Consider the following 14,464-nt stretch of genomic DNA (forward strand, 5'->3'; position numbering starts at 1 on the left):
TCTTGGCCCCTCCTTTTCCTAGATGACGAGATTAAAAGCGTGTCTTCCTAAATGGCGAGTCCAATAGTATGTCATTGGCGGGCCGCACTGTAAGCATTAGGAACAACAGATGAAATGGCCCCGCGATCGCCAGGAACCGATGGAATTACACTTTGCAAACTTCCAAGGGGTAGACTGGGAGTAAAAATAAATTCGGTCAAGTGCGATAGCCACTCTGATACTTTTGCTTTTGGGTCATTCCATGTGATTTCAACAAATTTGAATTAAAAAGTGTGCCGCATGATTTTTGATTTGCATAAAAAAAATTGAGGATATATTTCATGGTGGCAGAAGTGCTGAACCACCACCAGTTTTTTTTTTTATCTTTTAATTTCCAATATTTGCCCATTCGAAGTTAGCAGTGGGGTCAAATTCTTGCTTGTACAAAATCAGACCAGACTTTTTTTCTATAAAAGGTAACGAAATAATTATTACTTTTTTTGATTAGGTAAGAAATGTGGATATTATACTGTATGACAAAATTTATCTGAAATAACTACAAAAAAAATTGTGACCACCCGAAGTGTACACCTAATTGGTCAATTATTGCAATTTTAAAATGGTTCTTGTGCCAACCCTGGTGCATATCAAGTATTACTTTTTTCTGAAATATAATGTACTTGCCGTGTTCATCTTGTAAAATAAATATAATTGTGTTAGATCAATTACTTCTAATAGAAAAATATAAGTGAAAATTGAGAAATTCGAAAAATGCTCGTGTTTGACTCTAAAAAAATCCATGTGGAAGAGAAAATAAAAATTTGATTGTAGTCAGAAAATATAGCTGATAATTTCGTTAATTATATTTAGAAAAAAAAGTTTTGTTATTTTGCCTATTTTTTGCAATATGATTTTTTTAACATGCTACTTTTTACAACTATCGATACAAAATGTTTTATGTTATAAATTAATAAAAATGGGACGGTAATTGGTCATACGGATATTATTTACGTTTTTTATGTTCAAATATTTTTTTTGACATGGCAATAATTTCATTTGTAAATTTAATGAGGGTGGAAATTCGACAATGCACTGTTACCTGACAAGGATTGTGAATCACTTGCGAATGTTTCTTAATTTAGCCGTGTACATGGTCTAATAAAACATGGTCTTCTATTCCCTGAGTGACACAGGCCTACGTCACAATAACATGGCCGCTATGTATAGCGCTATCGCATATTATCATATAGCGCTGTCGCATGATGACGTAGGCTTGTGTCAGTTAGGTGACCTAGAAAAGACGGGAATAGAGTACCAGGCGGAGTATATTATTATACCATGGCCGTGTAGTGAATAACCGACGCCTCCTGACTTGTTAACAAGCTTTATTTGCATGTTACATGGGTAATAAGTAAACGGCCCAATAATCCTTATCGAAGTTCTATAGGAAATCGTATTTATCTAGGAGATAATGAAGTGGTGAATTAAAAGTGCGACGTTATTCAACTTCAGAAAATTTTGAAGTAGCAAAGGTTTGCAAATGATTTTTTTTTGTATAAATATATAAAGTAAATTTCAATCGTCTGGATTTTATTTATATTTTTCCATCGAATTCATTCATATTTATAAGATTAAGGTCATATGTATTTTAATCTGCATAAATACAACAAGAGCGAAAATGTATGAGATGAGCAGTTTAAAAAATCATATTTCAAAAAATAGGCAAAATAACAAAACTTTTTTTTCTAAATCTAATTAACGAAGATATCAGCTATATTTGCTGACTAAAATCAAATTTTTATTTTATCTTCCACATGGATTTTTTTAGAGTCAAACATGAGCATTTTTCGAATTTCTCAATTTTCACTTATATTTTTCTATTAGAAGTAATTGATCTAACACAATTATATTTTTTTTACAAGATGAACACGGCAAGTACTTTATATTTCAGAAAAAAGTAATATTTGATATGCACCAGGGTTGGCACAAGAACCAATTTAAAATTGCAATAATTGACCAATTAGGTATACACTTCGGGTGGTCACCATTTTTTTTGTAGTTAATTCAGATAAATTTTGTCATACAGTATAATATCCACATTTCTTACCTAATCAAAAAAAGTAATAATTATTTCGTTACCTTTTATAGAAAAAAAGTTAGGTCTGATTTTGTAAAAGCAGGAATTTAACCCCACTGCTAACTTCGAATTGGCAAAACTTGGAAATTAAAAGATAAAAAAAAAACTGGCGGTGGTTCAGCACTTCTGCCACCATGAAGTATATCCTCAATTTTTTTTATTCAAATCAAAAATCATACGGCACACTCGATTTGTTGAAATCACCTGGAATGACCCTTTTCCAACGTATTTGTTTCAATGAAAATACTACAACGTATGTAACGCTAAACTCACTATTATCATAGAGTAAAGTAAAGAAACAGTGGTAACTCCATACATCAGTTTTCTTACCAAAACGCACGTTATTTCGTAGTCAACATCGAACGTCAAGTAGTGGAACGATCAGTACCGCTACTTGACACCAGATGGCAGAAGTGTCGCTAATGACGAAAAATGTACTGCTAAAACAGTACAACTAATATTGGAAGCAGAAGGAGTCGAAAATAGAGTTTCGAGTACCTAATCAGGTTAGAATATTACCTGAAAATTGTTAAGCATTAGAGTTTTTGTTCGCCGCGACATCTATTGTCGACTAGCAGTACTAATATATTCCGCGACTTGACGCTAGATGTCGACTACGAAATAACGCGCGTTTTGGTAAGAAAACTGATGTATGTAGTTACCACTCTTTCTTTACTTACTTATATTAGTCTATGCTATTATCATGTTTCTAACCCCCACAAAATTATAATAGGGGCTACCTTGAGCCCGATTCAGATTTATTAATTTGCTATGGGTTTGATCTGGTTTTGATACGACCTTGACGATGGTCTTGGCCAGGGGTCTCCAAACCCCGGCCCGCGACGCGTTCCAATCCAGCCCGCCGACACCCAAAGCGTCCGGCCCGCGGGAGCCAGGTTCTTTCAGCCCTAACAGCAGCACCCCCTCCCCCCCCCGGGGCGCCGATGGCGCAATATGGTGGCAGGTAAAAAAGTTTGGAGACCCCAGGTCTTGGTGATTGGGGCGATTCTTTTATTTGGCGCGTCGGGGGATATTTTCCCCTAGTGTAGCCCTGGCTTTACTCTTCGTCTATAGCTAGCCCGTACAAGCCCATTGGTATAGACCTATATCCAAAGTTTTCGTCCCTTACTGTTAAACAATTCAACTTTGACCTTTCACAAGTTTGCAAGATAACAATGACCTTGATCGATACTCAGACTATACATTTACGTCAATGTCTGTCGTACGTATGTTACTGTTACGTGTACATGTATGTCTGTTTCTTTTCACACAATTTGCATCTTGAGCACACTAATAAATCACAAGATGCATAGGTATGTCTACCGTTTAACTGAGGCGGGTGGTCAGAATTATTCTGGTCAGGTCATGTCAGTTGAAAGTAAATAAAAATGCATATATGGGTGGTATTCCACCCCATGTCTAGTCCAATGTCATTGCGTCTCACTCTCTCATTAAAGCAAAATGTGAGACGCTATACACACTGGACAAAGATATTGGGCAGATGGAATACCACCCTAAACTAGCTTTAGTCCCTAAGCGCAGCTACCTTTTACTAATATAGAAAATCACCTAGCATTTTTTTACCAAACGCCTGAGAATTAAAGTCGTATTGCTATAGTTTGTTAATGCTGTAGTTAGTCAATTTGATCTAGAATTGATCTGTCAGTGTCAAAAGTGAGGTTTCTGGTTGAAGATGTGCCATTTTTCAATCTGACAATTCATATCCATAACCAGTGATCGTACATTTTCCAGCGTTTTTGGTGCACGAAGTGTTGTTAACGGAATTGGTATAAATAATTTCAACCCTAATGATTAATTAGCGTTTATTACGTTGATATTAACCTTAATTTACCATTTCAGTTGAAATTATCTATACCAATTCCGTTAACACCACGCGAATCGATTTGGTGCAGCGGAGTGGTGTTAACGGAATTGGTATTTATTTATTTATTTAATCTTTATTGCACAAAAGAAAACCTTATAGTACAAAAGGCGGACTTAATGCCATAAGGCATTCTCTACCAGTCAACCTTAAGGCTAAGCAGAGAGATTGTGAGCGGTGCTACAATTATAACAGCAAAAACAATCAATAAATTACGAATAACATATTAATTACGTATACAAATATACTATGATATATATGTACATGTATATATTATATACCTATATATAAATAACGACGAAACATTATGAAACTAATATATAATACACTAAGATTTTTTCATTCTGCTAGCAAAGAAAGCACGTACGGATTTTTTGAAAGCGAACTTATTAGGCGCATTTTTTATGTTGAAAGGAAGTCCGTTCCAAAGACGCGCCACCTGCACAGTGAACGAATTCGACATGAACCCGGTTCGGTGAGGAGGGATGGACAGAGACATATTGCCAGAAGAGCGAAGTTGGCGGACGCGAGAAACGCCGTAGTATTGAAAGAAGGATTTGAGGTATTCCGGAGAGAGTGGATCATTAAGCACAGAAAAAAGAGTGGAAAGCAAGCGAATATTGCGACGTTGTCGCATGGGAAGCCAGCCAAGCTGAGAGCGAAAAGAAGAAACGTGATCATATTTGCGGAGGCAAAAAATAAAGCGAATGCAGTTATTAAGCAGGCGGTCCAATTTATCAAGAAGCTCTTCGTTTATGTCCGGATAGCAGACATCACCATAGTCAATAATGGGTAGTATAAGGGCGTTAACTAATGCAACTTTAGTTTTGGCCGGTAAGAAGTGTTTCAGTTTGTTGAGATAATGAAGTGAGCCCATGACCTTACGACTGATTTCAGTAACCTGTGCTCTCCAACTCAAGGTGTTGTCGAAAAGAACGCCCAAGTCTTTAACGCTCCGACTAAATGTTATTGGGGAGCCGTTAAAGATTACAGGTGCAAGTGCGTCCAAGTCTAGTTTTTCAAGCTGTTTGGAACTACCTATAACAATAGCCTGGCACTTTGACGGATTTACAAAGAGGCCAAACCTCTCAGACCACTTCTGGATATGAAAAAGGTCCAGGTTAAGTTTATCAATGCAAGTTGGGAGGTCAGTCACGGAGCACTGGTCGTAGAGTTGCAAGTCGTCAGCATACAGATGGTAGGAACAGCGAAGGTCAGGTGTAATAAAATTAATAAAGGTGGAAAAAAGAAGTGGGGATAAGATACCTCCTTGAGGCACGCCAGTCGCCAGATCATACCAGTCAGACAAAGACCGGTCAACTCGGATTGCCTGCTGCGCCCCCGCAAGTAGGCACCCAACCAGTGAAGGGCTATTTCAGAGACTCTCATATGTTTGAGCAAGGCAAGGAGAATGTCATGGTCAACGGTATTAAATGCGTTAGAAAAGTCAATAAGAATAAGGACCGTGACCAATTGATTCTCCATACCCCGCCTGATGTCTTCAGTTACCTTGAGAAGCGCAGTACTGGTGCTATGACTTGGTCGGAAACCGGACTGCAAAGGGCTTAAAAGGTTGTGCGAGTAAACGAAGGCCGAAAGTTGCTTATGTACAACCGCTTCAGCGATTTTCGAAAGGAAAGGGAGAATTGAAATGGGCCTAAAGTTACTGAGAATGGTGGGATTACTAATTTTAGGCAGCGGAATCACAAAAGCTTTACGCCAAAGAGAAGGGAATTCACCACAGGCCAGTGAAGAGTTGATGATGTCAGCTATCACAGGAAGCACACAGTCGAGGACTGACACAATCATGTAACGACTGACATCATCACAACTCACGGCTTTTGACTTGATAGCCTTAATAATGACTTTTATATCAAATTCAGAGACAGGACAGAATGAGAAATAATCTGTGACAGGAGAAGGCAAAGAAGAGATGTCAGATAGGGTAGTGGCCTTAATAGCGGTGTCAATAGAAGGAGCGGAGGAAAAATGTCTGTTAAGGTCATTGAGAGAAAATAAACTGCCATTAAAACTATTGGGGGGTTTTCCCAGGCCAAGAGATCTGAGGAATTTCCAAACATCGGCCATAGATGAAGAGGAAACATTACGGTGAATAAATTGACGCTTCGCTGTACGTACCATCTGGTTGCAACGATTACGAGCTGCCTTAAAGAGTTTCCAATTGTCATCCGTGCGGTCACGTTTAAAGAGCCCGAAAGCTCTGTTCCTCCTCCTCATTGCCATTCGGACGCCCTCAGTGATTCAAGGAGCCGGCGGACGCCGAACTCTAACTGTATGAACAGGCGCATGTTTGTCGAAAAGCCCTAAAATCGCATCATTAAACAGAGAGACCTTAGCGTCAGTTGATGAGGTCGAGAGCACAGGAGACCAATCGATAGTATAAATAATTTCAACCCTAATGATTAATTAGCGTTAATTACATTAATATTAACCTTAATTTACCATTTCAGTTGAAATTATCTATACCAATTCCGTTAACACCACTCTGCTGCACCAAAAATGCTGGAAAATGTACGATCACTATCAATAACAAATCTGTATCAAATTCATAACCTGTTATTACAATAAGAATACGCCTCTGTATCATATCAATAAAAACTAAGTTAAGAATTTTATTGTATGACGCGAAAAGGCTTGGATCTTCGCGAAGCAAACCGACAATGGTCGAAGTTTTCCGAAGAAAATACAAGGGCCTTTGGATAACAAATTAGAGTTTTGGAGGTGTTTGCGTGATGTTAGCAAGCCCTTTGACTAGTTTGACTAGTGTTAACATCTTCCTTTACCGCGTTTGTAGGGTTCCGTACCTGAAACCTTACTATTAAACTTACGTCTGTAGTTTGTCTGATCATTTAACGAATGTTTATAAGAGTCGCTAGAATCACTATAGACGAAAACGTATAATTATTTAGTAGTTAGAGGAGTACTGCAAGGGTGTATAATAGGACCTAGAATTTTGCTTAAATTTTACAAGAACATAAGATATTTTAATTTGATTTATAATTAAAATATTAATTGTGGCTCTTTGTGATTATGTGGGACTTAACGCACGATTAGATTAATTGATGAAGGTTGGTGAAGGTGATTTGTCTCTTTAGAATCCACTGGTAAAATGCTCAAAATTTTAATACGGACTATAAACTACGCCACGAAAAGAAACAAGATACTGAAAAAAAGTGTTTTTTATTTACCTGCGCTGCTGTCAATTAAAATTTAAGTCCAATATATTTTAAAACCATTAATCAACTGTCTATTTTGTAAGCTGAAGCCAAAACAATTTATGTTAAATCTAATTTCGATTCCACAATACTCCTTAAAGTTATAGTTCACCATAGTCTTGCAAGTAAGTTAAACTCAAGCTCAGCCAAGCATCAGTAACCAGTTAAATTAACCAGTTAAATCATTTATCGAGTTAAGTGTCATCATTTAGTCCAATTCAGTGTATTTTGAATTACCGTTTTCGTAGCTGCGCGCGCCGTAGACCCGCGTAGCCGTGCTACGCGCTCAGTTGAACCGCGCCGGCCGCCTGAGTGCTACGACCGCTCGGCGCTACGATCGGGAACGAGAACGGTGACAGTTTTGCAGTGCGTTTAGTGTTGTGGTGTGTTTTGTGAACGGAGTGATTATTTAGGTGAGTTTTTTGAAAAAAAAAATTGGTATTATTTTTGTGTTTGTGGTGCGTAAAAAATGTGTACTTAGAAGCTTATACCTATTAATTAACTAAAATTTAATAGACAACGATTTTTTAATAAAGCTTACATTACGACTGTTCGATCACAGATGCTGAAAAATGTTTCTGTTGGGAATTGTTACTAAACAGGGTTATGCGGTTGTTTTTTTTGTATAAATAACTGTCCTCACATATTTATTATTTTTACCTCACACGAAATTATACTAACATTATAGCATGAAAAGCGTGATATTAAAAAACAAACACACATAGCTTCGTGACAAAAAATATTAATATTTATAAAAACGTAGTTAAGTTAATAAGCTAAGCTAAAACAATAAAACTTACGTAAATATGTAAATTAAGGCTAAACCGTAAAGAAAAACATGCTATTAAGGCAAATAGCAATTTAGTTAAACTGGATTTTCCCGTATTAGTGCCAACAAACACTGGTTTCCGACTGCCGGCACAATAATAAATGTTAACGTTATGGTTAATGGCCCTTCAAATTAGACATCGTTAATGTGGCTTTTAATAATTAAGTAATAAATCAAAATATTTGATAAAATAATTGAGTTTGTTTCGAAAGCTGTAAAATATTATTTTACAGCTTTGGAAACAAAGTAATTTAATTTTATCAAATATTTTGATTTGTGTTTATTAAATTTATTTTTGTATATTGTATACTAGTAGGTATGACTACTACTATACAATATACAAAAATAAATTATAAACTGAAATAGACGTCATATACTAAAAGAAAAAACTTTCTTTAGTATATGATAACTATTTCAGTTAATAGATAATAATATTTTCACCTCAGCAGCTCGAACAAGGGTACTTTGCTCCTTAAAAACAGTGAGCAAAATGCGATTTTGCTCACTGAGTGAGACAAAATGACATTCAAGTGACCTTTATAGTCAAATGTCATTTCAACATGCGGGGTCTAATACAAGTTCGATATACTTGGGTTCTATTATCTCTGTCCCTCTAGGTATGTTCTCACTGCTTAGGGTGAAAAATTTTGTGTACTACACGAGATCAAAGTTATTTACATCTCGTGCGCTTTTGAATCCCTTACTATGCTCAAGATTCTAAATTAGATTATAGAATCTTTCGCTTGCACGGGACTCAAAATAAGCACTCGAAGAAATATCAAACTTTGATCTCTTGTTGTACAAATAACTATTGTTTCAAATTTTGACTTTGTTTTACCTTCATGGGGCCTATTGCATAATAAAATACAAGCTAATACTATTAGTTATTTTGTATGTAAAATATTAGCTTTTATTTTACTATGTAATCTGGCCCTGCTGGAGCCTACGGAGCAAGAGGTCTGGTTGAAATCCTGGTAAGGGCATTTATTTGTGTGTTCACAGATTTTTGCTAATGAGATCTATGAGGAATCGGGGGAACTCCTCAAATATAATAGGCAAACATATAGATTGTATTATTAATAAAAAATTTGAATTGTTTGTATTTTTAATGACTACTACAACTAATATTGGAAGGAGAAATTGATAATAAGAGGGGAAGGGGAAGAAGGAGGGTCACCTGGCTTAACAACTTTAACACATTCAGGGCCTGGAACCCGACTGTCGGGTACACTGTGCGTAGCGACTACACGCTACATACGGCAAAACCGTGGCTACGCGCTACGAGCGTAACCCGTAGCACTTAGTGGCGATTAATGTGTTAAAAAAGCGGCCAAGTGCGAGTCGGACTCGCTCATGAAGGGTTCCGTAGCAGCAAGTAACATAATAAAATTGCGGTTTACGATTTATGACGTATTAAAAAAACTACTTACTTACTAATACAGGGGGGGGGACACACATTTTACCACTTTGGAAGTGTCTCTCGCGCTAACTATTCATTTTAGAAAAAAATTATATTAGAAACCTCAATATCATTTTTGAAGACCTATCCATAGATACCCCACAAGTATAAAATGAAAAAAAAATCTTGAGTTTCAGTTCTAAGTATGGGGAACCCCCAAAATTTATTGTTTTTTTCTATTTTTGTGTGAAAATCTTAATGCGGTTCACAGAGTATAGTTCTTATTGTTTCGGAAAAAAGTGGCTGTGACATACGGTCGGACAGACAGACACACAGACAGGCAGACATGACGAATCCATAAGGGTTCCGTTTTTTGCCATTTGGCTACGGAACCCTAAAAATGGACGAACGTGGATAACGCAGCCACGCTGGCAAGAATGGCTAAGAGCAGGAGAGAGATGGCAAAGGTGGTCGCCGACGTCCGTTAGGGCATGGAAGAAGAAGAATAAATCAAGCATTTGAATTGGAATAATGCAATTTAATTAATTTTAAAATATTTTAAACGCCATTTTATTTCTTTTTAGTTTAAGACTATTGAATAACATTTTTATCAATCGGCTAATTAACACATTCACTGCCCCCAACGCACATGTGCGTTCAGCGTCATATAAGTTTGTTCCTAGGCCACGCCCCCTGGCAGTGAATGCGTTAAACAAATTCAATAAGGTTTAAATATTGACTTCATCGAGGCCGCTCGCTAGGTACTCAAAGTATAGTATAAAATAGCACTCAGGTAGTTTAAAAGCCATCAAAATTACATTGTATTGAATTGGAATAAGATTGAATTTCCAACAACAGCTAATTTCCGTGCAGAGTGCTGCCGGCCGCATTGCTGCTACATTGTCAATCAGGCCTATTCGGATTTCGAGATAATCACAAGATCTTGAGACGATTTAGGATCAACTAGATCTACATTAGATATCGACTAGATGTGACTTGGATATCTAAGTCATAACTTGTCGAAATCGTTCAAGAGGACCTCCAGAATCGCGGAAACGTCAAATTTGACATATCTAGCTTACAAATATCTTTAAATTATCCGTATCGTAACTTGTTAAAGTCTAGTAGAAATCTAATTCATTTTCCGATTCGAGCCGTAAGTCTTTGATAAATAGAATAGAATAGAATAGAATAGAATAGAATCCCATTTATTTCAGTATAAGTACACAGTTATACAATACATACACAGAAAGAAAAAAAAAAACTCTTATAACTAACTTGTACACTGTAACCAACCAACCATAAATGACATTCACCCAGTCGCAATTGGAAATTATTCATAACTAGCGACCCGCCCCGGCTTCGCACGGGTTACACAAAACCTTAATAAATTATATACTTAAACCTTCCTCAATAATCACTCTAATGATAGGTGAAAACCGCATGAAAATCCGTTCAATAGTTTTCGAGTTTATCGAGAACAATCATATACACAAACAGACAGACTCGGCGGGTGGGCGGGTGTCTTATAAAGTGACGTGAAACACGTTCAATTACCACAAATCAGAGCCTTTTGCGAAACATTTTGATTTCTTAATAACACGATAATAATCAATGTTGCAAACTTCTTAATAAACACAATTAGGACCCAAATGGCTCTGCAAATTGGTTCGTAAATATAACTTCGGGTGTTTGTTTATTAATTAAATGTAAGTTTACGTAACTTGGTCACTTAACTGCTGAACTACGAAACGAAAATAACTCAAACGAACTTAGATAACATAATTTATTTGCTAAGTTTATTTGCTATTCAACTTGCCTTCCGAGCACTTTGGACATTCGGCATTTGCAAAAAACTGGCCAAGTGCGAGTTGAACTCGCGCACAAAGGGTTCCGTACCATTACGTAAAAAACGACAAAAAAACACGTTTGTTGTATGGGAGCCCCACTTAAATATTTATTATATTATTTTTTTAGTATTTGTTGTTATAGCGGCAACGAAAATACATCATCTGTGAAAATTTCAACTGCCTAGCTATCACGGTTCATGAGATACAGCCTGGTGACAGACAGACAGACAAAGACGGGCCGTGCAGTCTTAGTAATAGGGTCCCGTTTTTACCCTTGGGAACCCTAAAAATGATTTATGCAAGTTTGATGATGATAATTTCTGCAAGTTTGGTGTACAGTCGCCATCAGATATATCGGGGCGGATAAGGCGCTCACAAATATCTGAACACGCCTCTATTGTCAAGGCGTTAGAGTGCGTGTTCAGATATTTTTGAGCACCTCGGCCGCTCCGATATATCTGATGGCGACTGTATAATTTAGCTGGCTTCAATTAGGTGTTTAATTTGTTGTGATATTTACCATTAGTCATTGATAAAACCTGAATCCATTTACAAATATTTGGGCTTTAAACAAATACCCCGAAATGTAATAGGTACCTTTGTTGATTTATGCGTATAGGATTACTTAGAATTTAAATCGAAATAAAGCTATTTAGCTCACAATGTAATGTGATCCTGAGCTGAAATAAAATATTGTGAAAAAAGTGAGCTTCAAACAAAGGGACTCAAATAAAAAACTAAACGGGTATTCTTTGCTTCATTTAAAACACAAAAAATCTATTTTATTTTCAGTAAAAACTTTGTACAAGATATAAAAATGTCTTACAATTGGAAGTATAAACTTGTAGGCATTGGTTTAAGCAGGCATTTTATGCTTTTAAGCGCCACTTGCACCATCCCACTAACCTGGGTATAACCGGTTAAACCTGGAGTTACTATGGTTGTCAGTACAATTTGACACTGGGTTAACGGTTTAACCGGTTAATCCCGGGTTAGTGGGATGGTGCAAGTGGCGCTTTAGGCCTTTAGTTTTCTTTATATAAATCGCACTGAGTGTTTCTTATTGTAGTATTACCATCCTAAAAAAGTTAAGTAAGATAAACTTACTTATTATCAATGGTTTTAAAATAATTTATTTACATACAATATATATACAGTGGTACTACTAAACGAAATTAATAACTAGCTTAAATCTAAAACAGGCCCCTGAGGCATTGTACCAAGGATGCTGGCGGCATTTCCTCGCTGTATCGCAATGCTGATACGTTGTGCGAGGTAGCCGCCAGCTCTTCGGTCACCAGTTACGTGAACCAGACGCTTCGCGATTTCTGTGAACAACTTATGCGCGCTGGGACCCCATGGACCTAGAGTTTCAACTTATCAATTAATAATCACAGTTTCCAATAAGTACAGACGCAGAAGAAGTCGCGGGCAAAAGCTATTTGATAATAAAAGACAATAATGTCTGGGTCAAGTGGACTTCTCGTGAGAAAACAATTCTAAAAAATATCCTCAAAGGTAACCGTAGATGGGAAAAAAGGAATATCCCTCAATTTATATCTCTTTCTGGTTTATTTTAAATAAAGTCTAAACATCATCGCTTGACACATCCGCGACGAATCGTGATCGAATTACAAATTATAAAACAAAGAGGGAGAAACAACAAAACATTTGGAAAACAAAGATTAATGAGATTTGTTCTCGAAGCGAATATCCAGGGCTGCTAATCATGACCCTTACCAAGCATTCGCCTCAGAAAACTACCTAAATTGAACTTAACAGGCGTGAGATTTAGATTCAATCAAGGATCATACTTAAAATGGTTTTTCTTAAAAATGGTTGGTCAGCTATTGTATGAACCGTCCAGGTATTTTGTAGATTCAACAATTAATCATTGGTGCCGCCTAAGTAAGCAAAAAACAAAGTTTTTATATGAGACAGGACCCGCAGCTAAACGAGGGTAGGGTTGGCGTGTAGTGTTGATGTTTGTGTTATAAGTAAACAATTCTGGAAGGTCAGTAGGTAAAGTAACTTCAAAAGCGGGTAATTTGGAAAATGGCAAATATCTGAAGCACTATGAAGTACTTTAGCAACACTTACGCTACTCCAACGCTTACTAAGGCATCTTGATTACGGTTGGTAAGAACAGAAGCTAGGGTCTGAACCTGCGACCGTCGGTTTGAAAGTCGCCTTACCGATAGGCTATATTAGCGTAAAGCTCGAAAATTAGAAGGAAACATAACATATGGCGCGTCGCGCTGCGCCGGAAGATATAGATAGCATCTCAATATCTCATTTAAAATGTTGCTCGTCACATCCCTCGGCTATATTACTAGCTATTTTATACTAAACTTATACTGCTATGGTATGCAGGGTAACAATATACAACTCAAAATAAATAAATGAAAAGTAAACATATTTTGGTGATTTTTCCATCGACCCAACGTTCACTTTTTAAGGTTTTGATTGGATTCTGCCCTTGCAAACATAGTTTAGTTTCCGTCTGATATTTTCATGCCACTTGCCTTGATTAAAACGTGTAGAAATTCAATATAAAAACTACAATTTTTACGTCAGAACCACTTAAATTGAAAACAGCGCTAAATTAGTAAAATGCTTTATAATTTATGAAAAATATACATATTCATATATTAAAACGTTTGAACATTAGCAAAAGCCTCTCCTGGGAGGGGTCGTTGCTAATTAAAATATTGTTTCAGAGTTTCATAGTTGAGATAACATTTGCCAAGTCTACGTATTACACCCCAAAAATTTCTTTACGTAGAAAGGTAGCGTGAATAGACCTAGTCTGAGGCTCGGTCCCCTAAATTAATAAGTCAAAGTATTTACAATATATGAATAGGTAAATAAAAAAATCAATAAATATTAGGGGGCATCTTACACAGCTCAACTTAGCCCCAAACTAAGCAAAGCTGATACTATGGGTGCTGGGCGACGATATACATACTTATATACTTAGATAAATACATACATACTTAAATACTTACATCGAAAACACCCATGACTCAGGAACAAATATTTGTGTTCATCACACAATGCCCGTAGTAAATTGGGGTCCTGAATACATAATAGAGAACTTATAAAATGTGTGTAGATGAAACAATGTATGTAACTGTACATAATTAGGCATT

At 36.7% G+C, this 14,464-nt stretch overlaps 1 long non-coding RNA gene across 1 annotated transcript in view; it reads left to right on the forward strand.

The window, feature by feature from the left end:
• Positions 1-7,319: 7,319 nt before the first annotated feature.
• LOC134793415 (uncharacterized) overlaps positions 7,320-14,464 on the forward strand; it is a 105,343-nt gene continuing 98,198 nt past the window's right edge. The window contains exon 1 of the long non-coding RNA XR_010144544.1: positions 7,320-7,651. This is a non-coding gene — a long non-coding RNA (uncharacterized LOC134793415). The remainder of the gene's footprint in view (positions 7,652-14,464) is intronic.

The sequence above is a fragment of the Cydia splendana genome, chromosome 9, assembly GCF_910591565.1.
Source record: "Cydia splendana chromosome 9, ilCydSple1.2, whole genome shotgun sequence".
NCBI classification, from domain to species: domain Eukaryota; kingdom Metazoa; phylum Arthropoda; class Insecta; order Lepidoptera; family Tortricidae; genus Cydia; species Cydia splendana.